Source organism: Miniopterus natalensis, chromosome 3, assembly GCF_054644295.1.
Source record: "Miniopterus natalensis isolate mMinNat1 chromosome 3, mMinNat1.hap1, whole genome shotgun sequence".
Taxonomy (NCBI): Eukaryota; Metazoa; Chordata; class Mammalia; order Chiroptera; family Miniopteridae; genus Miniopterus; species Miniopterus natalensis.
The window spans coordinates 84,904,181-84,930,450 of NC_142083.1; the positions used below are offsets into that span (position 1 = coordinate 84,904,181).

At 44.4% G+C, this 26,270-nt stretch overlaps 1 protein-coding gene and 1 pseudogene across 3 annotated transcripts in view; both read right to left on the reverse strand.

The window, feature by feature from the left end:
• Positions 1 to 26,270, reverse strand: part of SHISA9 (shisa family member 9) — a 262,397-nt gene that overhangs the window by 26,417 nt on the left and 209,710 nt on the right. The window lies entirely within an intron of this gene.
• LOC107525452 (EF-hand calcium-binding domain-containing protein 14-like) lies at positions 6,345 to 24,518 on the reverse strand (annotated as a pseudogene).

Here is a 26,270-nt window from a genome sequence, read left to right on the forward strand (position 1 = left end):
AATAAACTCAGCTAGAAAGAGGCAGGGATTCCACAGCTGAGACACAGAGATAAGGAGAGTATTTTGATCACTGCACATGCACAGGCCATCACACAAGCCCAACTGTCTAATGGAAATGTCACCAAACATAAACCAAGTACCCAGTCTCTGACTAGCATCTGCGGAGGCAGGTATAGACTTCTCCCATGATAGCTTTTTGGCTAAGATTCAGCTGGGGCAGGATAGGCTGAAGATTAATGAAGTAATGGTGGAAAAAGTATTGCATAAAATACAACTTTCACTGTACCCTGGACCCCAAGATCCTGTGACATTTTCCTCTTCAGAGCAACCTGCTGGGGAGGTCTGTCTGTTTCCCCGGGGCTTGTCAGGCCAGACCTGGTTTGTGCCAAATGTTTGTCCCGTTGGAAGTGGCTTACTGTATGTTCTCATTGTCTGCTGCTCCATGCTTTTTCTCATGATATGTTTTTCTAGTGGACAACTATTGTCCTTGTGTGTTCAGAACCACCACTTCCTTTGGCAGGCACACTGCTTCATCCCCATTTGAGTCACGAGATGAGCTGCCAATCATGGTTTAGACGGGTTTCCCCAGAAGAAGTCACTTAGATGACTCAAGTGCAAGCAAGCATAAATGGGAGGTGATCTCAGGAAATACTGGCAAAGGGATAGGGGGAGCGAAACAGGGAGGAGAGGGAAGCAGATAAAGCGTGCAATGCAAGCAAGAAGCGGCGGTGGTGAACTGGTGTTTAATTCCACTCCGGTATTTTGGTGTCCTAGTGTGGAGTGCCTGTCTCAGAATTGTCACCCCAGGGCCAGGGAGCACCTTAGTATTTATACACTAGCTCCCATTAGTCATTGATTGAGGGCTGGGAGACAGTAATACCCCAGCACTTGCAACCTGCCTCCTTCATGGGCAGAGTAAGCTCTAGCGGCCGGAGAAACTCTTCCTTAGAGATGTAAGAGCTCGCAGTTGGAAATCAGGCCTGTACCTCACCCTCTTGGCTACAGAAGCAAGCACATGATCTGTTATCAGACCAAGCACAACACCTCCTCCTTCTCACAGTGATTTGGCCAGAAGTGAGCATGTGATCTGGGCTGGGCTGATCACAGTTCTTCCTTGAATTTTTCTATTTGGAACATTTGTTATCAAGGAGCTAGAAGCTGATGAAGTCAAGTGGGTATGAATCTACCACATGGGCAAAAGCTTTTTCCTTTGTGAAGAAATATGGACAACGGAAGAGAAACAGAAGAGACAGGGAAGTCCCTTTCTAAATAAGCTAGTGTGCTTCAGGACTACTGTCACTTGCAAGGCAGGCTTCTGATTTGTGTGATTGTTATCTCAAACTGCCCAGAAGGGAGGCTGCCCAGGGGCTATAAGGCAAGGCCAGAGCATTGTGTCAGATGGAAAAATACGTTAATCCCTGGGTTTTCTACAGAGCTTCCAGTAGATATTTCAAACAGCAAATTGCCTTAGGAATGCATAAAGAATCTTCAAGGATATTCATAAGATAATTAAGGATTTTAAATGGTAAGTCTCTTTTATCTGAAAATAGATCCCAAACACTAGCCTGTCTAGCTAGAGAATTGGCCTCCTCAGCCCATCAGCCAGTGGGAGCTCTTTCTCCCATCTTTTTGCTCCCTCAGTCCCAGATTCCACCCAGTAGGCTCAAATCCTATTTCCAGGCTGGTCAGGGGAAATGCTAAACACTTCATTAAAGAAAATAAAAAATCTGTAGAGATGTTCCTCACCATTTGGGATAGCCTTTTACATTATTAAACAGAATATTTAATATTCCATTATAAAGTATTTGCATTTGGATGACTCTCCCAAGTCCTGAGCTACCTCGAGGGCAGCGAGTAGTTCCTTAATGTAAGTGGGCGTGAAGGAGATGGCTCACTGAAGTGATCCTTCACAAAGGAAGGGGCGAGGCTGCCCCAAAGTTCCTGCTTTCCCATTCAGAACCACGGGAGGCAAATGTCTGGCAGTTTCAGATAGTCATTTTATGCTAGCTTCCAGGCATTGAATATTCAGAAATATTGAAACCAGTCTCAGGGCAGCAATCAAGAATTATTAAACAGACATTTGTGACTGGGTTTTTAAACAGGTTATTTTCATTTTACTGAATGGGAAGATGGACCAGGCCTCTCAACTCAGTTTCTCTGTGAGTTTTCCACAGCTATATCCAGCTGAGGAGGAGAAACAAAAGCGTAGATAGGAAACACGCCCAGGTCGGCATCCAAGAAACTAGAATAGGGTGAGTGAAGAGTGGGTAGGGTCAGGGTTATAATCTGCAAATCCTGCCCTTGCCAAATGAGAGAAGGGATATGAAAACAGGTGATAGTTTTGGACATATATAGATATTTGAATATATCAATATCTATATAGACATGTAAAATGTCCTTTCACAGTCATGACCATAAAGAGAATCCAGTAGGACCAACAATGTCTTGTTCTCAGCAGGATCATTTCTAGACACACCTGGGGCTCACCCCACCTCTGCAGAAAGGTACTTCCTACCCAATGCCTCAAGAAGACTTTCCCTGCCTCATTATAATTTTGCAACTCCTTCTGAAGCTTAAAAATAACAAACAAGAACCTGATGTCCCGTGATGCTGCATCCCGTCAAGACCCTCAGTCAGCAGACAAAAAGTTGATGGCATCCTTGTGCTCTCCCCTTCCTAAGAGAAAAGAGGGGCCTCATGTATTTGACAAACATTTTTTATTTCAACGCAAGTTAAGATTCAGTTACTCTAATCAGAAGCATTTGGCAGATTTACATCAAGGTAACCACCCTGTAAGTGTCCTTATTATGTGGCATATCTTGGTCACCAAACAGAAGTGAAATGAATACCATTCAGATAGGATCAGTCAAGGCAAAAACACTCAGTTACAAACACTGGGATGATGCTCCAGGTTTCTCAGTGCAGAGGAGACAACTATCAGACCCTAGACCACTTTGGCTTATCTTGGAAGAAAGACAACAATAGTAAGTCCTTCAAGGCACATCACAAGGAAGAACAGCACAGAAATCACAAGAGGGTGAAATACTATTGTTTTGTGGAGTGTATATTATGTGCTGGTCACTTGATAAAGAGCTTTTTATCTATAAGTTTGTTTGTTTTGTTTGTTCATTTACTTTTTTAGATTCCATGCATCTATGAAATTATATGGTACTTGCCTTTGTCTGGCTTATTCTGTTTAGCATACCTTTTCGGTCCAACCATGTTGTTGCAAATGGTAAGATTTCATTGATTTTTATGGCTGAGTAACATTCCATCATGTGTGTCAACCAGAGGTCATTGGCTCCAGTTGAATGCCAACAGGAATCCCCAATTTGGGGTGTGGTGAAGAAGAAAAGTTTATTCAGTGCAAAACAGCATGGCTGTGAGGCGACCCTGGGCCAGGCCCAACTCCTCAGTGATGCTGGTTGGCTTTGTGCTACCATGGTTTGCTCCACTTTGCTCTGGTCACACAGCTTCAGCAGGTCCCCTCGGCAAGGGAGAAACCATCTTCAGTCTTCTATGGAACAGTAAAGCTCTCCAGCGGTTGCTGGAGGGGAGCTGGCTTATATGAACAAAAGTCCCCGCCCCTGGTCCCTGGTTGGTCCATCCTCATGCAAATGAGGACTCCAAATCTTCACAGTTTGATTGGTCCAAAAGGCACTGTCCTGATTGGTCAGAATAGAGCCACTCTGATTGGTTGAAGCTGCACAGCTCTGATTGGATGGGGAGAGCCTCAGTCCTATTGGTTGCAATAGGATTCCAGGAGCTCCTTTATAAGGGCGGGCTCAGGGGTCAGGAACACAGTGCAGGCTGGCAGTTCAGCATGTGCTTTTCTATGAAGCACAGTTTGCATGAGAGGTCCCTGTGCAGAAATGGCTGCTAGGCTCTGTTTTTAAAAGTTTGAGTCCAGTTAGCCACCAGGGGCCCTTCTTAGTAGGTGTCTTTTTTTCCTCAGGGTTCACATGTGTATGTACCACATTTCCTTTATCCATTTGTCTATTGATGGGCACTTGGGTTGTTTCCATATCTTGGCTACTGTAAATAATGCTGCAATAAACATATAGGTGAATATATCTTTTCAAATTAGTGTTTTTCATTTCTTCAGATAAATACCCAGAAATGGAACTGCTGGGTTTTATGGTAGTTCTATTTTTAATTTTTTGAAGAAACTCCATACTGTTTGATGGCTGCCAGATTTAGTGGATGGGGTGGGGGAATGGGTGAAAAAGAAGGGATTGAGAAGTATAAATTGCCAGATATAAAAACAGTCATAGGGAATGTAAAGTACAGCACAGGGAATATAGTCAATAATACTATAAAACTATGTGTGGCGTCAGATGGGTACTAGATTTATTGGGATGATCACTTCATAAGTTATATAAATGTCTAATCACTGTGTTGTATACCTGAAACTAATATAATATTATATATCACCTGCAATGAATTTTTTTTTAAATAAATAATTTTTAAAAAGAACGCCTTATGCATATCTTCTTTAGTCCTTCTATCAATTCTATGAGGTAGCGATATAGGGAAAATATCTTTTTTTTTTGGAACAAGGAAATGTTTAGATGAATTAAAATGGTTGTATTACTGATATGAAATAAGCAAAGTTCAAGTCAAGTCATGGAAACCTTGAATTCACTCTGCAAACAGAACCCAAATGGCTTCTCCCTTACCAAAATAGCTCCATTAAAGCAAAGCAGATTGACGTTTCTTAGCGTGGGAAAACAAGGTTAGGTTAGGTATACGCTTAAGCAACAGTACACACTCTATAAAGTCTCAGGAATACCCAGATGTGCTCTGGTTTGGATACGAGGGAAGGGACCGCATCTAGCTGGTGTTGGTAAGCAAGCCAATGAGGTGTGTAGCCAACGACAGCTGTCACTAAAAACAACAGCAGGCCATTATGACATGAGCCCATCACAGTCAGAGTCTTCAACTGTGACCGTCAAGGCCAGCAGGGTGCTGAGAGTGCTCCATCCAGCAACAGAGAGCAAGGACACGCCAGTGGGAGGGTGAGTGGCCAGCAGGTGGAGAGTGTCCGTCCCTCAGCTTCCGCTTTGCTGTTTTAGGCACATAGCTAAGTGCCAGGCCCCCCCTGCCCTTCTGAAAACACTACAGTCAGCCCTAGGCTGGGTTTTCTCTTCTTTAGGTTCTTTTCTTCCTGCAAAACCTTTTTGCCTCCCTGATTTATACGAAGGCTCTGTAAGTAAACATTATACCAGACAGTACAAAACAAACCAAGAAGCAGTGCTCTGGGTAACACAGGAAGGCAGCCGTGGGAGCTGTCAGAGGGAACAGGTAAAAGTGCTTGAAACCAAAACCAAACTCAGCACCACTGTCGACCTGCCTCTCAGAGCTGAGGGGCGGCAGGTGAGGCTTGATCACAGTTACACACAAGCCACAGGTTGGGTAAGTTAAGACAATTTACTAATAAAAATACCAAATTGACACTGAATCATAGGTTTCTGGGGCTCTTCTTAAGCCAGTGAACCTGCTCAACTTAGAAAAAAGGAGTTTGAGATGCCCTAGTTCTGTCTGGGAGACAGGCCACTTTCCCAGGCTGTGTGACAAGGGTCTTTACAAGTCTGAGAGTGTGGCAGGAACAGCTCTGCCAAAACTGGGTAGAGGAAGAAGATGGTGCCATTTACCTGTCTCAGGGATAATGCTAGCCAGATGAGCTTGAGGTGAGAACAGATAACCTAAGAAAACCTGAGTCCTCCATGGATAGCTATCTGATGCTAAAGAAAAGTACATACAACAAAGAGTTGAGGTGCGCTCAAAGTATCTGCCTAGGAAAACAAATTTGAAACTAAAAAAGACAAGCTACATTACCCTCAAGTATATTTCATTTAAATTAGTTTGCAAAAAAACACCTTCCAGGTATAGGCATACTATTTATGAGACAGTGTATACAAACATAGCAGTATAATTCAATTTATTGCTAGAATGTTATTTGGTTATTACAAAATACATCAGGGTATATATATTTAAAGGGGGGGGGGCATGGAAGGCAGCCAGAAGAGTAATCTTCAAGTTACCTAAAGTGCCAGGATAATTTTATACTATAATTTAACTTTTCCAAGAAAGTGAAATAGCTCAGATGGGCAAGCAAAAGAAATTTTTTTGAGAGAGAATCATAAGCCATGAGGTAAGCAGACACATTCATGGGAAGAGACCTCAACTTGCTTTAACTAAATTTTAATATTTCTAGAATAAAAAAGCAAGGTTAGCTGACACCAAGCTGAATATCATATAAAGAAAAAAATAAGTTAAGGGTGTTTGGCGGCATCCGCAGCTAACCCGGCAACTTGGACAAAGTTCACATGGAAATGAGTCCACTAAAGAAGCTGGTGCAAGGACAACTTCTCCAGTTTCTCCCTGGCGTGGCCTACAGCACAGTTAAGTTTTGCAAAGTTTTTCCCTTTTGCGTTGTCCAAAGTTTCCTTCTGAGAACAACACAGCGCACACACAGGTCCTTTAGTACCAGGCTACAGAAGCACTTAAAGGGAAAAGTATTGCCCTTGCTCGTGTTAGATTTGAAAACACTCGCTACCATCTCGTGAAGCCCCACGTTCCAGGCCTGCCTGCTATTGTTTGGCATCATCTGGACATAAAGCTTCCAGCTACTTCTGACCTGATAATGAAAAAGAAACCTGATATATACACACCATTTTTGGCCTTAGTCTCCTGAGGAACATATTAGGTTCTCAGTTAGTCCCCAGGTAAAATCTCGGAGTTTCCTGGGTCAGAATTAGAGGCATAGCTCTCCTCTAAAGCTCCTGAGCAGCCAGGCCGTTCAAATGGACACAGTGTCAGAGGTGAAGTCAGCCACAGCTTTAAGAGAGGCGTGTGTGTGTGTGTGTGTGTGTGTGTGTGCGTGTGTGTGTGATAATCTAGCTCACTCGGGGAGTAATATGTAGCTCCCCACTGGAAAACTTTTTATGCTCATAAACCCTGAAATAAGATTTAAAATGAGAAAAAAAACAACAAGACTTCTCTATTTCACAGGATGGGATTAGCTATGGGGACAGAAACCAAGAGCTGGATCTTACTTTCCTGAGCCTGGAGGCTACACTGTCCCCACAGTGTCCACTCCCCAAATATATTCATTCCTCCAGCCACCAGACCAACCCCCATGGCAGCACTTAAAGGAGATGCCTGAAGGAGACATGGACCTAGTTTCAGCCGCTACCAGATCAGATTAGTGATTTTTTAATACATCATTCGTTCATATCCTGTTTCAAACCATTCCTCCTACTTCCCTCAAAATATGCAGAATACTTTCTTTCATTCTAAATATTTACAAACAGAAAAAGTCTGTCTTTTAAAGGAAAGACATTCTCTTAGTCTGTATAAAGCGCAGCTAATTTGAGGCAAATGTATAAATTATAAAAGGTGGCTTCGTCTCCCTATATACACATTTTCCAGTTCTAAAAGATAAGGCCTCCTTCCCTCAAATAAAGGAAGGAGATAGAAAGGGAGTTTGACTTTTATCCTGGCAATTTTAAAATTAAGATCTTACTGGCTTCAGGAAATCATAGATTTCTGAATATCACAAGTAAAATGGTCTTTTTTTAAAAAAAAATAACTTTTATATAGCTTTCTCAAACAAGTTAAAAGGTCACAATGTGCCTGCTAAGTAGTTTGGAGGACTGGAAGCCTGCTAGGCAAATAGAAGGGATGTTTTGTTCGGTGAGGAGATATTAGGTAGCCCAGAGTATATATCCGTTTCTAAAAATGCTACTCTTAGCTCCAGGAGTATCAGAGGTAGATGGAAATCTTCGTCTGCATCAAACTCTCTAAAACTCTCTTGTGCTAGCATAGCAGAACCTAAGGTGTTCCAAAGGTCCCATCCATGTTGTGGCCAGTCTTGTGGAATAAATCCCGAAGTTCTTGGATGCTAGAAATTCCTCGAAGGGAGATAGGTCTTAGCTGGGCAGCTTTCTCAACGTGGTCTCCAAGAGACTGTGGAAATGTTGGCAACGCTGATGGCTTTGATGGGAAATTCTGTGCTTGCTGTTCTTGGGTGGTCTCTGGAGGCCTGTGGCTCTCAGGTTCATTGGTGAGAGCACTGATCAGCGTAGTTTCTCTCTTAGCTTGGATACCTGAGAATCTGAAGGATCTTCTTTCTTTATGCTTTGGGTTTTTACTGCATCTGTTCTGCTGGTCACCTGATGCAAAGACTCCTTTTCAGAGTGGCAGCTCTATCACGCAGCATGCTGAAGCACAGTTAGCTTGTTTATCTACCTTGCTCCTAGCAAGCAGATCTCTTCATACCAAGTGGACTCCCTGGGTAAAATTACTGTCTCATTCATTCCCTCGAGTTTAAGACCATTCTGTCTCTGGTACCCCACTAGGGCACTGTTTACCTCCTCCAAAGAGTTGTGAAGGCACAGGATGCCCTGTTTCAAATTCTCACTGTGGGGTTTACTGTCTAGTTCTGATGGAGCTGAAGGTGATGGAATGATCTGGCTGCTCCCACTAGTCTCCTCCAAGGAGGCCAGTTCACATCACTGTAGTAGCTCCATGGTTTCTTGTGTCCATCCACAGTTTTCTGGGTCACCTCCACAGCAGGATGGACACTGTTTAACGTATTGCCAATGGAAGCTACACTCTCCTGAAGTCCCTCTACAGTGGCAGGCAGGCTAATGAAGTCGGCCGCTGACTTAACATTGGCTTTGAGGTCGTTTACTGCAGAATTCAAGAGAAATTTTGCTTATTCATTTCTGTGATGTTTCCCCAGTTCCCCAGATTCAACTTTCTCAAGTTGTTTTCGTTCTATGAGTAATTCTTCATTAACTTTGGGAATTTATTGGAATGAACTTTTCTGATTAGATTCCATTGTTCTAAATTTTCCCTTGAGGGCATCCAGATCCTCCTCAGAGCAACTTGTACCCTTAGGAAGCCAGCGCAGGCCCGCGAGGATGACTAAAGCACAGGAAATGCCAGATCTTGCAGCATCGTATAGTCTCCCTCGACGAGGCGAGAGCCAGTTCCAGCTACGCCGAATGCCTCCTCCTTGGAGCTGGACTCAGAGTCTGAGTGAAGCGGGCAGTGGCCTGGGCATTCCTTGGGCTCTTTCTCTGGCTGTCCCCAGACGAGCCAATCCATGTATGGAGCTCTTTGTGGGGTCCTGAGCTGCCAGGTTTGTGCCTGATGCGCAGTTCTCTTGCTCCCTTGGAGCTGCCTTCCAGGGTGGGGGATCCTGGGTCAGAGCCCCCTGGTCACTCCCACCCAGGAAATCTGCTGGGAGCTGGAGATGGGAGCCCACAGGAAACTAGAACTCAGATGGGTGGGGAAAGTCACACAGATTTGGCCAGGGAGCTGGTGACCCAAATGAATAAGGTCCTGGGCATGAAGGTCAATTAAGAGGGTGTTAAGGGGACAGCTTTCATCTCCCAAAGTGGGTAAAAAGCAAAGTCAAGAAGGAGAGAGCGATTCTCAGCCCTAATGAGTAGATATTTCTAAGGGTGTCCCAGGAGCTGGGCAAGAGCACACAGATGGGTGCTCTGGGAAAGGATTGCCAATGGAGAGGGAAAAGAAACTTGTTCTTGAATGGGAGGAGAGGGAGAGGTGCAGAACCAGACAGAGGGAAGGCCCCAGTCCCTCCCTAGCTGGACTGGTGGCAGCAGGGAGGGGAGCCCAGTTGCTACAACACAGACACAGCCTGGGCGCTGAGAAAATGCCCAGGTCAGGGGTGCTGAGCTGTCCTCCAGCTTCTTCCTGAGTTTGAAGGAAGCCCAAGATCGGGGAGACCCAGAACCTGGCTCGGGTCTGAGGGCTCGGCCTGAGAAGAGTCAGTCCGGCCCTGCTGTCCGGGCCTGAGGCATGCAGTGAGGAGGGGCCACAGCAGCTCAGCCCCCCTGAAGGGCTCCCGCCCAGAGGTTGAGGGGTTCTGGTAGCAGTGACTCTGGGCAACTCACGGGCGCCTCCTCCACTCCGGACTCTGGACTCTCTGGTGGCAGGAGAAGTGACTGAGGGCTCCAGCCCCTGGCCAGCCAGGGACAATACCTTTTTTTAAATAAACTTTTTATTGTAGAACAGCTTTAGATTTACAGAAGTACAGCAAAGATAGTACAGTGAGCTCCCACATACCCCAGAGCCCCCGTTACTAACGTGGGGTATGGTCCATTCGGTATAAATAGTGAACAGATATTGCTCACCAGAGCCCCAGTGCGTGCAGGTTTCCTTAGCTTCTACCTCCTGTCCTTTTTCTGCTCTAGACTCTCATCCCGGTACCGCATTCAACTTAACTGTGTTTCCTTAGACTCCTTAGTCTGAGTTTCTCAGACTTCCCTGGGTTTGATGGCTTGATGGTTTTGAGCAGGACTGGTCAGGTGTTTTGGAGAACGGTCCTGAACTGAAATTCCCGGGGCGCTCTTCTCATGCCTCTCGCCTAGCTTCGGGTGGGTTGCTGGCAATCTTTGGAGTCCGTTGGCTTGTAGACGCACCACCCCAACCTCTGCTTTCACCTTCACATTGTGTTCTTCCTGTGTGCAAGCCTGTGTCCAAATCCCCTTTTTAATAAGAACACCAGTGATGTTGGAATAGAGGCCCTGCCTACTCCAATATGACCTCATAATAACTAATTACAGTAGTTCCCTTTTATCCACAGGAAATATGTTCCAAAACCCGCAGTGGGTGCCTGAAATTGAGGATAATACTGAACTGTATATATATATGTATATATATATACTATGCTTTATCCTATGCATACCAATAATAGTTTAATTTATAAATTAGGCACAGTAAGAGACTAACAATAACTAGTAATAAAATGGAACAATTATAACAATATACTATAATAAAAATTGTGCGAATGTGGTCTGTCTATCTGTCTCTGTCTTATTGGACTACACCCACCTTTTCACTGAAAGGAAGCACTTTCTGGCTTCTCTTTGGTGCATCCGAATTGCCAGCACACTACTCTCGCCCTTTGGGACCGTTATTAAGTAACATCAGGGTGTCTTGAACATAAGCACTGCAATACGGTGACAGATTTGATAACCAAGATGACTGTTCAGCGCCGAAAGGTTAGGGAGCAGCATCTGCAGCATGAATACATGATTAACATCACGGACGGGACAAGCTCAAGATCTCATCCTGCGACACAGGACAGCCACAGTTTAAAATTTATGAACTGTTTATTTCTGGAATCTCCCCCCAATATTTTCAGTTACCCATGGGTAACGGAGACTGCAGAAAGCGAAACACAGATAAGGGAGCCTACTGTATACCTGCAACGACCTATTCCCAAACAAGGTCCCGTTCTGAGGGCCTGGGGGCTAAGACTTCAACATATGAATTTGGGGGGGGACACAACTCAACCTGTAACACTCCCTGACGTCCCTGCTTCCTCCACACAAATGCATACTTCTATTCCAATGCCTGTTTCCCCACACCTCTGAAGCCAGGGAATTCGTTTCTCTTCTCCACCCCTCCAGCCCAGTGCCTGGCCTAACTCCTTGCATGGGACTGAATTCTAATACAGGAAAAGATAAGAAAAGAAGGACATTTGTCAGGCACCTGCTCTGTGATGGGCAGTCACCTAGAAAAATGCATTGCATGGACTGGCTTAGCAACAGCCATTTTAGTTTCTCTGAGACTCGTTTTTTTCCTTTTTTGACTTTATGTGCGAAGGATAAGTGTTTTGTATATGGACCATTTGATGCCTGTGACAGCAAATAATAACAACAAAAAAGCAAAGCAATATAACAAATGAGAAAACTGGGCTCCTCCTAACACTGAGGATGCTACACTGCTCAGGTGGGTACCCTCCCAGGGAGAGCAGGGCACACGTGCCCAGGGACGGAAGATGAAATATGCCCCACACCGTCTCCGGTAAAGAGATTCTACACAGCAGCTGGCCCTACAGACAGCCCCACATCAGGGGTTGCTGGGGGAATTTCTCAGCACATGCTTTGGGGGAAGATTTGCAATGCACGGAGGCTTACTACTCACTCTTCAATTCCCCGTCACCCGTCCATTTTGTCTACTAAAGCACCCACTTAATTGGGCTGCAAATCTCCCCCACTTGGCTTTGAAATTCCATTTTTAAGGGCCTGCCTGTCACAAAGCGTATAAGCGAATGGCTATAGGATTCACAGCCGCGGACACTGCTCTTTCTCTTCCCCTCTTCCAGGTCTTCTGAAGTTCCGCAAATAGTTCCCTCCCTCACTCAAGACTCCAATCCCTCTTCCTGAGAGCTATTTGAGAGAAAGCGAGGTTATTGAGATAGAATAGATCCTTTAGAGACAGAAGACTTGGGTTCAAATCCTACTCCAACAACGTATCAGCTGTGAGGCTTTAGGCAAATGAACTGACCTCTGGCACCTCCAGTCCATTGCATATAAAATGGGGGAAATGGGAAACTACCACTAGATGCAAGACACACTCAAACTAAAGAATCGAAAATGGGGAAAAGGGGACATTTGTAATACTTTCAACAATAGTAAGTAAATAATAAATAAGTAAATAGATAGATGATATAGATGATAGATAGATGATAGATAGATAGATGATGATAGATAGATGATAGATAGATGATAGATAGATAGATAGATAGATGATAGATAGATAGATAGATAGATAGAAAGATAGATGATAGATAGATAGATAGATAGATAGAAAGATAGATAGATAGATGATAGATAGATAGATAGATAGAAAGATAGATAGATAGATGATAGATAGATAGATAGATAGATAGATGATAGATAGATAGATAGATAGATAGATAGAAAGATAGATAGATAGATAGATAGATGATAGATAGATAGATAGATAGATAGATAGATAGATAGATGATAGATAGATAGATAGATAGATAGATGATAGATAGATAGAAAGAAAGAAAGAAAGATAGATAGATAGATAGATAGATAGATAGATAGATAGATAGATAGATGATAGATAGATAGATAGATAGATAGATGATAGATAGATAGATAGATAGATAGATAGATAGATAGATAGATAGATAGATAGATATAAGAAAACAGGATTTCAAAGAGATATTTGCATACCAAAAATGTCTCGACCTAATGGCCCCCTGGAGCCTTAAGCCATAGGTTCCTGGGCAATCTAAGCCAAGAAACTGTGCCAGCCAGAGGCCATCTGCCTCACAGGCTCTTAGGGAAGTTTCCTAACTGCCCCGTAACTCCTTCACAAAATAGAGCCGTCCCCGTCCTGGGCCAACATCAACCCAGAGAAACAGATCTAAACAACTATTTCAAGGCTTGCCCCCCATTTCATCCTGCTCCCGACACAATGCTTTAACGCCCACGGGGCTCTGCCTGGAGGAAGTCGCAGAGGGAGGCCTTGGCTGCCGCCTCCGTCTTTTACAGTACGAGGGCTGTATTCCCACCCAATGGCTTTGTCTCATTCTTTAATTTTCCAGTCGGGCCATGAACTGTTGGAACCTCAAAACTACTCATTCATAGAGAGGAGAGAACTTTCACTTTGCCCAGCCCCACCCTCCTTCCCACCCCTGGGCCGAGGCCAGGAGGCCTGCTTACTGGACAGAGGAGTTCCCTCAATTACTGGAGGGAAAAAGGAGGGGAAATGTGGGTTTGCTTGGATGGGAATCCTCACTCTGCCTTTTAGTAGCTCTGAGCAAATTTCTTAACATCTCCGATTCTCTGTTTCCTCAGCTATAAAACAGTGATAACCACAGTAGCCCTCTTATAATGATGTTGTAAGGATAAAAAAAAAAGGTAAAGCTTGTAAAGATATTTATGCCTAGCACTTGGTCAGCACTCAATAGATATTAGGGAATTGTTATTGTCATGGAAATAACTGCCACCCCAAGCCTTAAATGTCAAAAATGAGATAGGACCAAAGTTTGCTTCAATTTTCAGGACACCTTTATTTATATTTAACATTAGGCCTTTCTAGAGTCACTGATAATGTTACTGAATCGGGCAACAAAAGTAACCAGCCGGCCTCTGAGGAACTGGACCTGGAATTAGACCAAGCCAGCTAATTTTTTTCTGGAGACCGTCTCATCTCTGCTCTCTGGGCACCACTGCTAGGTTCAGACGTGGCTTCTCTCCAAGGCCTCGTAGGCCCATGGCTGGAGCCTAGCTCCTCTACGCCACGTTCCCAGGGCTCTGGCACAGACAGGCGTGGGGGTGGGAAGCTGTCTGCGTTGCTGGGGACAGGAGGGCTCCCCCAGCGTCTCAGAGCTAAATGACTCTGCCAAGTGGTTAAATGCCGAGGGCTGTAAATGAGGCTCATCTGTCAGCCGTGGGCAGCACCAACCCCATCTGCTGTGCAGGAGCCCGAGAGTGAGTGGAGGAAGCGGCTTCTAAAGCAGGAGGCCCTAGATGGTGGCAGAAGCCTCCTTAGGAGACTGTAGAACTGTGTACCTTGAAGACTATCCCAGTCCCTTCAAAACTTTTACAGATGGGAAAAAATAAAATAAAAAACACACAAACAAACCACCAAGACCTAAAGAGGGAGTCAGCCTGTCCGTGGTCACTCAGCAAATGTGAGTCAGTGCCAGGATGAGTTGAGAGGCAGCTCCCAGACTTCTGCATCACTTCTCTCTCCACACAGATACACCTGACCCAACTTACGCCTAACCATGGCTGGAGAAGATTCTCTGAGAGCTTTAGAATCATTCACATTGTTCTTCAAGTCCAAGCACCTCTTCCTCTCTGTAGAACCTTAGAATAGACCTGACAGTTCATTCACTTGTTCATTCATCATTCATTTGTTTATTAATTCAATAGGTATTTTTGGAGTGCCTCTATGTGTGAGGTATCATCCCAGGCATTGGGCATAAACACATCAATGAAAATACGGACCAAGTTCCCGCCTCTGAGAGCTCATAGTTCAGTGGGCAAGATGGATATTAGACAAAGAGAAAATCACATGAATGGATATATAATTACAAATTATGTCTATTTTTTTTTTCCATAAAAAGCATTGGACACTAGTGCCTAACTCATGCGTTGGAGGATATTATGAAGAGCCGACTGCTATGCCCCCACCAGGCTTCTTTCCATGCAGTGACCCTTCCTCATTGGGCAGATGGTCATAGAGGAGCCAGAGTCTCAGGGAGAGTTTGTACAACAGAAATAGACAAGAAAAGAGTCAAATTCTGGTGTTTCGGTTTGCAAAACACAGCATTGATATGGATGGATGTGCATTTGCTAAGCCAGTTTTTTGTTTCTGGCCCAGATTATTAGAGGAATTCTAGGCTATGGGAGAGGGAGAAGTTAGATAAGAGAGCAACTGAGTGGTCTGCTGGTACGTATTCTCTGAGACCAGGCCCTGTATGCTGCCCATCGTAGAAGTGAAATATAGACTCCACAGCTCAGATCCCCAAGCACATCTGAGAGTTTGGCCATGGATCAAAAATTCCCAGCTGGTGGGCGAGCAGCGAGAATCAGGCTTTCCCAGTGAGCACATGAGAAGGCTCCCTGTCCCTGGGTCCTCAAAGATCACAGCCTGGCAAACGGCCTATAATTGGAGTCCTGTGTCCTTCCCAGCCCCTGAGTAACCACGGGGATGAAAAACACTAAGTCAACATCATGGCTTAGCTATTGTCTCAACCAGAGATTAAAAACTGAAAGAAGAGGAGATGTGGGTGATTCAAGAGCTGCAGCCCTATAAGGCCATTATCTGTCTTGAGTTTCGGCCCACCCTACCACCCACTCCTCCATCTGAGGTTATAATATAACAATAAGCCTGCAATTATATTTTACTTGTGAAAAAAAAAGTGTTGAGTCAAAAGCCAGCTCACAGATGTAACTGGCACCACGAGTTACGTAAGTGAGAGGGGGCCAAGTCTTGGGCTGAATTCAGAAACCCCACTGCAAGTCCAAGTTCTTGGGTCTGCCTGTCTGGCTAACCTGGGTCAGGCCTCCCAGTAACCCTTGGCCCTGGATGATATTGGACTACCAGACCCGAGAGACCTAGTGGTTAAGATCTGGGCTCTGAAAGGAGACTCTGGGACTTGGATAGACCCTGGGGTCAGAACAAAGAGGCACAGCAGCAAGCATAGCATGGACTGTGTGCCCAGGAACTGAAAAAGAGAACCAGCACCTTTACAGGGGCAAGGACAGATGCCTCCCATTGGTCCAGAACCAGACCTGAAGATGTGCCCGTTGGTAGAAGTCACTGCAGACACATAGCGAACAAAGACCAGACCTGAGCCCACAATATGTCTGGACACTGTGTAAGCCCCTCTCAATCTAGACGCAATCTTGGGGGAAGGTAGAATAAATTCAGTAAGGAAATCTTAATTGACTACTGTAAGTTTTTAACATTAGGAAGAATAAGAACCTAAAACAGAGATCAGGCTAAATTATAAATATATATATATATATATATATATATATATATATATATATATATATGTATATATATGCGTGTGTAAGTATATATATGCATCTATTTATATACATATGTGTATATGAAAGTATGCATATATTTATTTCTATTTATATCTTAGCTTAATCTTTGTTTTATATAATTATATACTTTATATTCATTATATTATATATAATAAATATATACTTATATGAATAACTGTATTTATATAAATACACCTATATATTATTTACATGTAATAATTTCTATTATATATATATATATATATTTACATTTCAGAGAGAGAGAATGACAGTGTACCTTGGTTTGAATCCCACTTTTGCTACTTATACCCATATGGCTTTAGCTCCAATTAGTTGCTCTCTCTTCCTTGGTTTTCTTATATGCGACATTCTAATCAGAGTGACTTTAACCCCCACCCACCCTTGGAAGCATGTGGATGTGTGGGAGAGGCCATTTTTTAAATTGCAAAATGATAAAGGAGAGAAGGAGAGGCTATGGGCATGTGAATCCAGGTTGCTGAATGTGTGAGATCCCACAGAGGGATTCATCACACCCAATATGCTGACAGGGCCCCTGCTGAGAAACACTGTAAGTAATCCCAAGTCCCTTTAAGACTAACTCGAGGATGACTTTCAACCAGCCCTGCCTCTCTTATGGGTCCCCTATAACCCTCACCTTCTGCCTGAGTATATGCCCCCCCTCAGAATCCTGCCACTGGGCATGTCCCACCCAAATCACAGAACTTTCCAGCCTCCAAAGATCTCTTCTCACCCAGCCTTTCATCTACTCCTTACAGCATCTCTGGGACATAGGAAGAGTCATTCCCCACCCCTCTTAAAAGGGGGAAAGTGAAGCCCCTGAGCAAACAGACAGATCTGGGACTCAAGATCAGATTATTTCATTCCAGATTCAAGTGGTGCCCCATGCTGAGGACTGGGACCCAGCCATAGACTCGTGTCCTGGTCTTGGTCTGTTACAGGTGTCAGGAGGTAACTGGGGCTGGAGCATGATGTGGCTTTTTCCCCACATGAGGAGCCCTCCTTTCCCCACCTGGAGACAGTCAGGGGATCTGCTTGGCCCCTTGGCACCTCTCACGCTTCCACAGGCTTCCCTGGCTCCATTACCAGAAGATAGAACCTGAGCATCATCGCCATATGAAACCAGCTTCTTCCTTCTATGCCACCCTTTTCTGAGAGAAGGGCACCCCACTCACCCACTGTCCAAGCCAAGACCGAGGACCTTCTCACCCAAGCCCTAATGTCATGTCTCCAGTTCTGTGTCACGTTTCCTGCCCATCCCCATCTCTCCTAGGACCACCGCTCAAGACAGAGGAAAGGCGCTCACAACTCTTCAACCCACAGGAGATGCTCAGGACCTTTATAGCGATGGAGGGAAGCATCCATGAGCAGATTGTAGGGCCAGACTTTCAATGGCAGGAGGAGAAGAAATGTCTGAGAAATGTCTCAGAACCCAGCATGCGGCTGGGCCCAGGGGAAAGTCATTCCTTACTGGGTAAACAAACAGGAGGCTGGAAGTTGTCATATGAAAAGGCCCCACAATGAAAACAAAAACAAGCAAAAATTGAATGCTGTATTTTATAACTGGACAAACTAGAGGCATAGAATAATAAATATGAAGCTAGAAAGGAATCATCTAGTTCCATCTCTCATTTTATGGTGGAGGGAAGAGGTGGGAAAGTGAGACCCAATCAGGTTATAGCACCAGTTTAAGGTCACACGACGAGCCAGCCTGTGGACTCCGCCATAACTCTGACCCCGCAGTCAGCATGGTGTTTCCCAGAATACATTCCCTTTTTCCCCTATTTCTTTTTCTAGTTAATGTCTTCTTGCCTTTGATACAGCCATCACCTCCTCCAGGAAGCCTTCCCTGAACTCCCAAGCTGGGTTCGGTGCTCTACTCCCTTTGCCCTAACAGCCTTCTGGGCCTCCTCTGGCATAGAGTTTACTTATCAGTTGCTATTGTAACTGCTGGATTTCTTTGTTTACTTTTTCTACAAGACCAGTTTCTTAATTTTGGCACAATCAGCATCTTAGGCCAAATCATTCTTTGTTGTGCTGGTTGTCCTGTGCATTGTGGAATATTTAGTAGCATCCCTGGTCTCTATCCACAGATGCCAGTAGCACACCCCCCCCACACAAAGTTGTGGCAACCAAAGATGTCTCCAGATATTGCCAAATATCCCTGGGGAGATGGGGAGGGGCAGGAGAGCAAAACTGCCCCCAGTAGATAACTGCTAGTCTAGACTGTGAGATCTGTGAGGCCAGGTGTCTTCTTGTTCTGTGTACCATATTTTGCAGCACAGAGCCTCTAACATAGTAAACATACAATAAACTGAATCTATACTTATGAAAAATGTGTGTAGAGTGTGTGTGTGAGTGTGTGTATGCACACACACTGCACATGCCATTCCCACATTATGGTTTTCAAAATAATTTGTCAAAGGATAAAAGACTGTTTTTCCTTCTGGGATGCATTCCACATTTCTGTGTGTTTATGTTGCATTGTTAAAGCAAAAGGAACAGAAAATGTTGGCACCAGCTAATCGGAATTTAACAACCCTTTGTTTCTGGGTTGGTGAATGTGTGCGTGTGTGTTCATCTCTTTTGACTGATAACAGTTCCCTTTGAAACAATATTCACTTGGAGAAGAAAATGAATTTTCAGTGAAACAAGAAAACCCTTTCCATAACAGAGACATTATCAGGTCATTAAAGCATCGTTATATGTTGAGCTCCTAATGCATCGGTCTTTACTTGGGAACACATGGCAGTCATGAGGAGGAATTTTTATTGCCAGATGAACAGATCGGGAAGTCAGATATTATGAAATGTGCTCTTAATCGGAAGATAAGTAATTAGGTGACAAGCATAATACATTATTTGGTATTTCAAAATATTTCCACTTCATCACCAGTTCATTAAAATCTCGCCTCTTCTCTCATAGCCCACCAGGAATTTACATCAAGATTATTTACCAAAACAAAACAAAAAAAATCATCCAGGTAAGTGAATTGTGATTAAGTCATATGATTGTTTTTAACACTTTTCTATGGGCCTAAACACACAGGCAAAAACAGTCGCTAGAAGGCTGAAAGATTGCTGTCGGTGGTGAAATGATGTTTTCATAATTATTTCACACACAAAAAGGAACTGAGGGGCCATGGATGGCACCTCAAGAAGGGAGAACAGTCCGCACCATAATCGAGAAGACCCTGCGCCTTTAAAAGGCCCCGAATGTTGATTTGCCGCTGTGACTAATGACGGGACTCAGTCACCAGGAGGAAGAGCAGTCGGGGAGTCACCTGGCTTCTGGGCAGCCCCGTAATCCAAATGCCACCTGCTTGACCACGTGATGCACGGGTGTTATAACCAGGGAGCGGTCCAATCCCCCTGCCATCTCTGCAGAACCAAGTTCATGCTCACAGACTGATCCATCTGAAAACCAACTGAGTTAATAAGAGCAATAAGCAAAGCAGAGTCCCTAGTTTTGTTTTGTTGTTGTTTTTAAATAGCCTTGAGTCCCAAAAGTTAAAAGAAGCAAAATATATTCTTCTTCCTTTAATTGTTTGTTTTTTCTCACTGGGAATATTAGGTTGATAAAGGCCCAGGAAATAAGGGAAGGAAAGAGGGAAGGAGGGAGGGAGGGAGGGAGGGAGGGAGGGAGGGAGGGAGGGAGGGAGGGAGGGAGGGAGGGAGGGAGGGAGGGAGGGAGGGAGGGAGGGAGGGAGGGAGGGGGAACATTTTCTTACATACATACAGCACACCAAACACTAAGAGTAGCATTTGAACTTGGATTATTTCATATGATAGCTAAGCTAAAACGAGATGTAAGTCCTATTATTAGTGTCATTTAATACACGGAAAGGATTACATGGAGAAAGCAATTCATTCAGCATCACAGTTAATGTTGCATCTGTATCGTTTGGGGATGTGTCTGTGTGTGCGCATATTTGTAAAATGACCACATCACCTCCTAAAATGCTCCGGTGGTTTTCCATTCCCTTAGGATAAGCTGACAGGCCTTCACTGCCTACACGGCGCCTCCCCACCTCTCCAGCCTCATGCCGCTCCCCCCTCGCTCACACTTTCAGCACCTGGCCTCCTTTCAGTTTCCCAAATGTCCTGTGTTCTTTCTCTCCTAGGACAGGACCTTTGCAAATACTGTTTCCTTTGCCTGAAACACCCCCATTCATCCACTCAGCTCCACCTAGTTAACCCCCTCCCTTCCTACGTGTCAGCTTTAGGGGGAGCCTGTCCTGACCCTCCCTGACAACATCAGTGACCTCAGCACCTCCTACCTCCCTCATCCGTGACATCTATCCCCCTTGCGATGGCATACCAGGCTCTGTGACTTATTGATTAACGAACAGCCCCTCCAGTACACTAGACGCATCTAAGTTCAGGGGCTGTTCCGTTCACCACTGTGTCCCCTGCACCAAGCTCAGCATGTGGTACCCAGGGTGGCTCAATAGGTGTTGACCATAGGGATGAATACATGAACAAATTAACGTGTATTTTAAATGTCTGTTTTTAAGTACATGTGTAGAAATTCAGAAGTAAATTGTGATGCCAGCCGGAGACACAGGGCAACCCAGGAAAGCCCCAAGAAAAGAGAGTGATTCAGGGCTGGGACACGGAGCACCAGTTTCCACCCAGAGGGATCAGCCTTCATCATTAGTTTTGGGGGAGGCTAGAGATTGCACTGCAAAGACTGCGTTATCCTCTGACTTCTGGCCCAGGCTGCTCGTAATTGTTTTAGAAATCCAAAGCCAGGAATCTGACAAAAATGTTTTGTTTTGTCTCTCCCTTAAAAATAATAGATTGGCTGCTTGTTGTTTTTCATAAATTCTTTCAGCCAGAATTGTGTTTTTTCCCTCCTCATTTCACATTAAGGATTCCTTATGAAAATAACTATAAGAGAGAAATTTAATGAGATTATGATTTTTTTAAGCTCAATCTCTCTAATTAATACCCAAGAGGGGGAATTTTTTCTAACATAATGGCCTTTCAGTGTTAAAAGGGCTTAATATTATGGTAAAATATGTTAACTTTCCCGGCACTCTGACCCAACTGATAAAATGAAAAGAGAACACATTTGTCTTCCCAGAGCTTCTGCCACCACAAATGGTGTTGTTCTCGGTATTTTCATAATGAACTAAACAACTGCTTATTCACTAATTACATCTACGTTAAAAACTGATTACCCTGCAAAAGGGCTGGACTGCAGTTGACCTTCCAGCTAGAGCTGGGACCGGTGAGAATCATGTGGCAACTTAAGACAGAGGAAATGGCCAAAACCAGGGCAGGATATTTCTCTTCTCTGAGGTGTGAGTTCTCCCAAGGAGTCACCATATGCAAGGAGTTGGAAATCCAAAAGCTGGACGCTGCTTCCTCTTTGCTAGGTAGGGGCCATGTCTCAATAGATTTCACCATCATTATCAAGAAGATTAAAAAAACAAAACTATAATGATGACAGTTATTCACTGAGCAAAGCATTTGTGCCAGATAGAATGCATGTATAATCTCCAATTCTCACGCCAACTCTATGAGGCAGATATTGATGCCACCCTTACCTGACAGGTGAAGTGGCTCCCCCAAAGCCACATAGCTGGTCAATGGCAGAAGTGGATATGAAGCATGCCCCTCTGACTTCACATCCTGGGCTCCTAGCCTCTCAGGGAAGGGGAGAAAAATACAAAACTAGGTGCTGATGAGATTTAGAGCAAATCCAAGATCTCTAGCCACTCCTAAGCTCTCACTGCTTCCTGGCCCCCCTTCTCCATGGCAGCCATTCACAGCCTCTTCAGAGCCCCCTCCTCCCTTTCATGGTATGGTAGAGACACAATGCTGTGCAGTTCACCACACCTTGGCACACAGGAAGATTACATCCCCCAGACTCCTTTGCTGGTAGACTAGGGCTACGTGATCAAATGTTGGCCAATAGAGCATTATCAGAAGTGACCTAAGCCACTTCCAGGCCACTGTTCTGGCCATATTGGAGGCATTGCTACAAGATCGAGGTGGGCTGCCCAATATGCAGCAGAGTTTGTGTAAATAAGAAATAGAGGTTTATTGTACTAAGCTACTGAGTTTCCAGATTTATTTATCTCTAATGCATAGCCTAGCCTTGCCTAACTAGACTATCCTCTCAAATATCATGTCTCTATTCTGCATTCAATGAGCTGACATTACTAAACATCTCCTGTGTGCAAGGCACCAGAGGTATAATTGCAATCAAGGCAGACGTGGTCCTGGATCTCTTGATGCTTAATTTTATGTGTCAACTTGATGGGGCCACTACATGCCCAGATATTTGGTTAAACATCATTCTTGGTGTGTCTGTGGGGGGGTTTCTGGATGAGATTAACATTTGAATCCATAGACTGAGTAAAGCAGATCGCCCTCCCCTCTGTGGGTGGGACTCAGCCAATCAGCTGAAGACCTGGATAGAACAAAATGCTGAGTAAGAGGGAACTTCGCCTACTTGACTACTTGAGCTGGGACATTGGTATTTTCCTACCTTTGGACTCACACTGAAAATTCAGCTCTTCTTGGGCCTCAAGACTGCTGGCTTTTGAACTGGGGCTTCCACTAGATAGAGATAGAGATAGGTACAGATATCGATGTAGATGTTGATGTAAATGTATCTCCTATCAGTTCTGGTTCTCTGACTAATACAGAGTCTGGTAGAGGTAGAGAGATAAGTAGGCAGATTAACACACAAATTAAATAATTACAACCTATGACACTGTCCATGGGGGAAACCAATTTTTCTAAATTGAGTATTATAGGTAGTCAGGAAAAGGCTCTCCAGGGAGATGACATTGTTTTATTTTTATTTTTAAAATATATCTTTATTGATTTCAGAGAGAGGAAGGGAGAGGAAGAGAGAGAAAGATAGAAACATCAATGATGAGAGTCATTGATCAGCTGCTTCCTGCACACCCTTCATTGGGGATGGAGCCCACAACCTGGGCACATGCCCTGACCGGGAATCGAACCTCAATCTCCTGGATCATAGGCCGATGCTCAACCGCTGAGCCATGGACAGCTAGGCAAGATGACATTGTTTTCAAATGTAGGTTTTATTATTTTTCAGGTATGGCAAGGCCAACAGATCAGGATATCAGGAAACAAACTGTTATCATTGAAAAAAATAATTTATTATATTCACAGATCTCAAGAGAAGGAGCCATGCCACACCATGGGAAGCCACATGGGGAAGTACCCGGGTCAGTCAGGAGACAGAGGGAGAAGCAAGGGGGAAACGTGTGCAAGAATCTTTATTGTGGTTTCTGCAAAAATGAATGGGAGAGGCAGGGTCGGCAGGCCTAGGTTACTTTGGATAATTTTGGTGGGCTCCGTGGCACAGGAGCTATTCCTATTGTCAGTACCTAGACCTGGATGATTAAGGTAAGAGAGTAGTGAGTGGCCTGGTGGAGGTGTGGGCTCTGGATTTGGTGGTCTGCATATGAAAGGCATGCTTGAGGCAAGTCCTTTACCATCTCCAGGAACTGGCTTACCCTGAGATGGGCAGTCCCACCAGGGTCCAGCAGAGACTCAGGCTGTCAAAGCAATCAAATACAGAAACTAGAAAACATGGTCATTACACAGAAATGTGAGCTGACCTGACTAAGAAGCCATCAGCCATGAGAAAGCCAAGAATATATGCTCGAAGCAAATAGAACAGCATGGAAAATCTAGGAAATGAAACAGAGAAGAGGCCAGAAATGAAGGGAACATGTCAAATGCTGCTAAGAAGTGCAGTAAAGCCCAGCCAGTGTGGCTCAGTGGTTGAGTTTCGACCTATGAACCAGGAGGTCAAGGTCCAATTCCTGGTCAGGGCACATGCCTGGGTTATGGGCTTGATCCGCTGTAGGGGGCATGCAGGAGGCAGTCAATTGATGATTTTCTCTCATCACGGATGTTTCTATCTCTCTCCTCCCTTCTTCTCTCTGAAGTCAGTAAAAACATATTGTAAAAAGAAGAGCAGTAAAATGAGAATGCAAAAGTGTTGTCCTAATGGGAAAAAATCTTGAGACACTATTTACCCGCTGCCTCCTCTAAGTCCCTACTGCCTTCCTCACGGTCTGGCTTCTTTGCTCAGAACCACCTCGTGAAGGTCACCGCTGGCTTCCCGCTCATCCATCCAACGACCTCTTTTGCCCTCATTTTGACAGCTTCTCTGCAACATTTGGGGCAGCACCAGGGACACAGCAGTGGACAAAAGAGACAACAACACCTGCCTTCCTGGCGGTGACATTCTAGTGGGGAGAAAAGCAACACCATATACAAAGTATAATGTCAGTTGACGCTGAGACTCTGAGAAAAGTAAAGTGGGAAACGAGAGAGTACAGAGGGAGAAGGGAGAGGGCTTTTATTAGAAGTGGCTGGGAAAGGCCTCCCCAACCTTGCTCGTCAGTCACGCCAAGAAGGGTGCGCTTGATTTTAAAGCAAAAAGGATGTTCCAAGACTGGCAGGCATGGGAGTGCCATGACCAGATGGCTGAGAAGGGAAGACGGCTGAGATGTGAAGGACGAGTTGGCCAGTACTGCCCAAAGAGGGAGCAAGAGGGTGCCCCAGACAGAAGAAACAATGAAAGCAAAAGCCTAGAAGCATGAGAGAACTGTAAACCGCCTGCACAGCTGCAGCCGGGAGACAGGGACTTGCCGCAGTCATGGGCAAGTCCCTTCCCTTCTCAGGATGATCACATCTATTAAATGGGAGATAATAAAACTGACATTTTCAGGATCAAAGCAAGCATATATAAAATCCCAAGCACAATCTCTCGCAAACCCTAGGTATTAACAAATGACAGCTATTGCTGTGAGAATGGCTTCCCATTGAGAATCCCGTGGCCGGAGAATGGCAGATGCCAGGCTGAGTGCTGAAAATCTCTGCCGTTTTCTTTAAAGGTTGTGCCGAGTCCACCTCGTGCAGCCAGTGCTGCTTCTTGAGCCCCACTGAAAAGCTCCCTCCTGTTTTTATAAAGATCTGTTGACATGATTTATTGGGCACTGTGTCCATTAACATTTTTAAGTGCTCGATAAATCCGCCAACCACCTTAGTAAATTAATCTTAATAAATTCACGGTAGAAAGAGCTTGGCTCACCGATCAGCCTGTGAGAGCGAGTCCACTCCCCTGCCTGCTGTGGGAAGGGCCGGGGTGTGGAACTGGAAGCCTCCTGAAGACAGAGATGGAAGGCACTGGAAAGTGCCTTCTCCGCTCACTGCAGGAGGAATCCGAACCCACCTCAACCTCAGTTTCCCCATCCATCTAGTGGGATAGAGGATGCAACAGAAGTTTTCCTAAGCTTGTGACACTTTCATGGTTTGGGGCAAATTTGCCCACTCCCTATTTATTAAATGATTAATTAACTAATACTGTTTGGTAAAATAACTCTTCTTAAATGCAGGTCTTATATTACTACCTTTGCATAATTCTAAGCAGTGACACCTATACAATTGCAGATTTGATGTGCTAGTTATTTTTTTCTAGTAGATTGTAATCGAAATTACAATAAATGTATTGATGGACTCAATACATTTCCCATGTGCAGCCAGGTACTTATATACTTCACTGAGCTGATGCACTAGAGAGGCAGTGAGCTGTAGAGGTAAGGACTCCGGGTTATAAAATCTGACTGCCTGAATTCTCCCCCTGCTTCTGTTTCTTTCTGGGTGATTTAGAGCAAGTCACTTAACCCCTCTCAATGGTATCTAAAAATAATACATTCTGGCCAAGCAATAAGAATCCCATAAGTCCAAAGTTAGTTTACCATTTTAAAATTAATCCATGCAATTCATAATATTAACAGTCTAAAAAAGAAAAGCCATATGATCATTTCAATGGATGCAGAAAACCATTTCATAAAATTCAACATCTTTCAGCAAGCTAAGA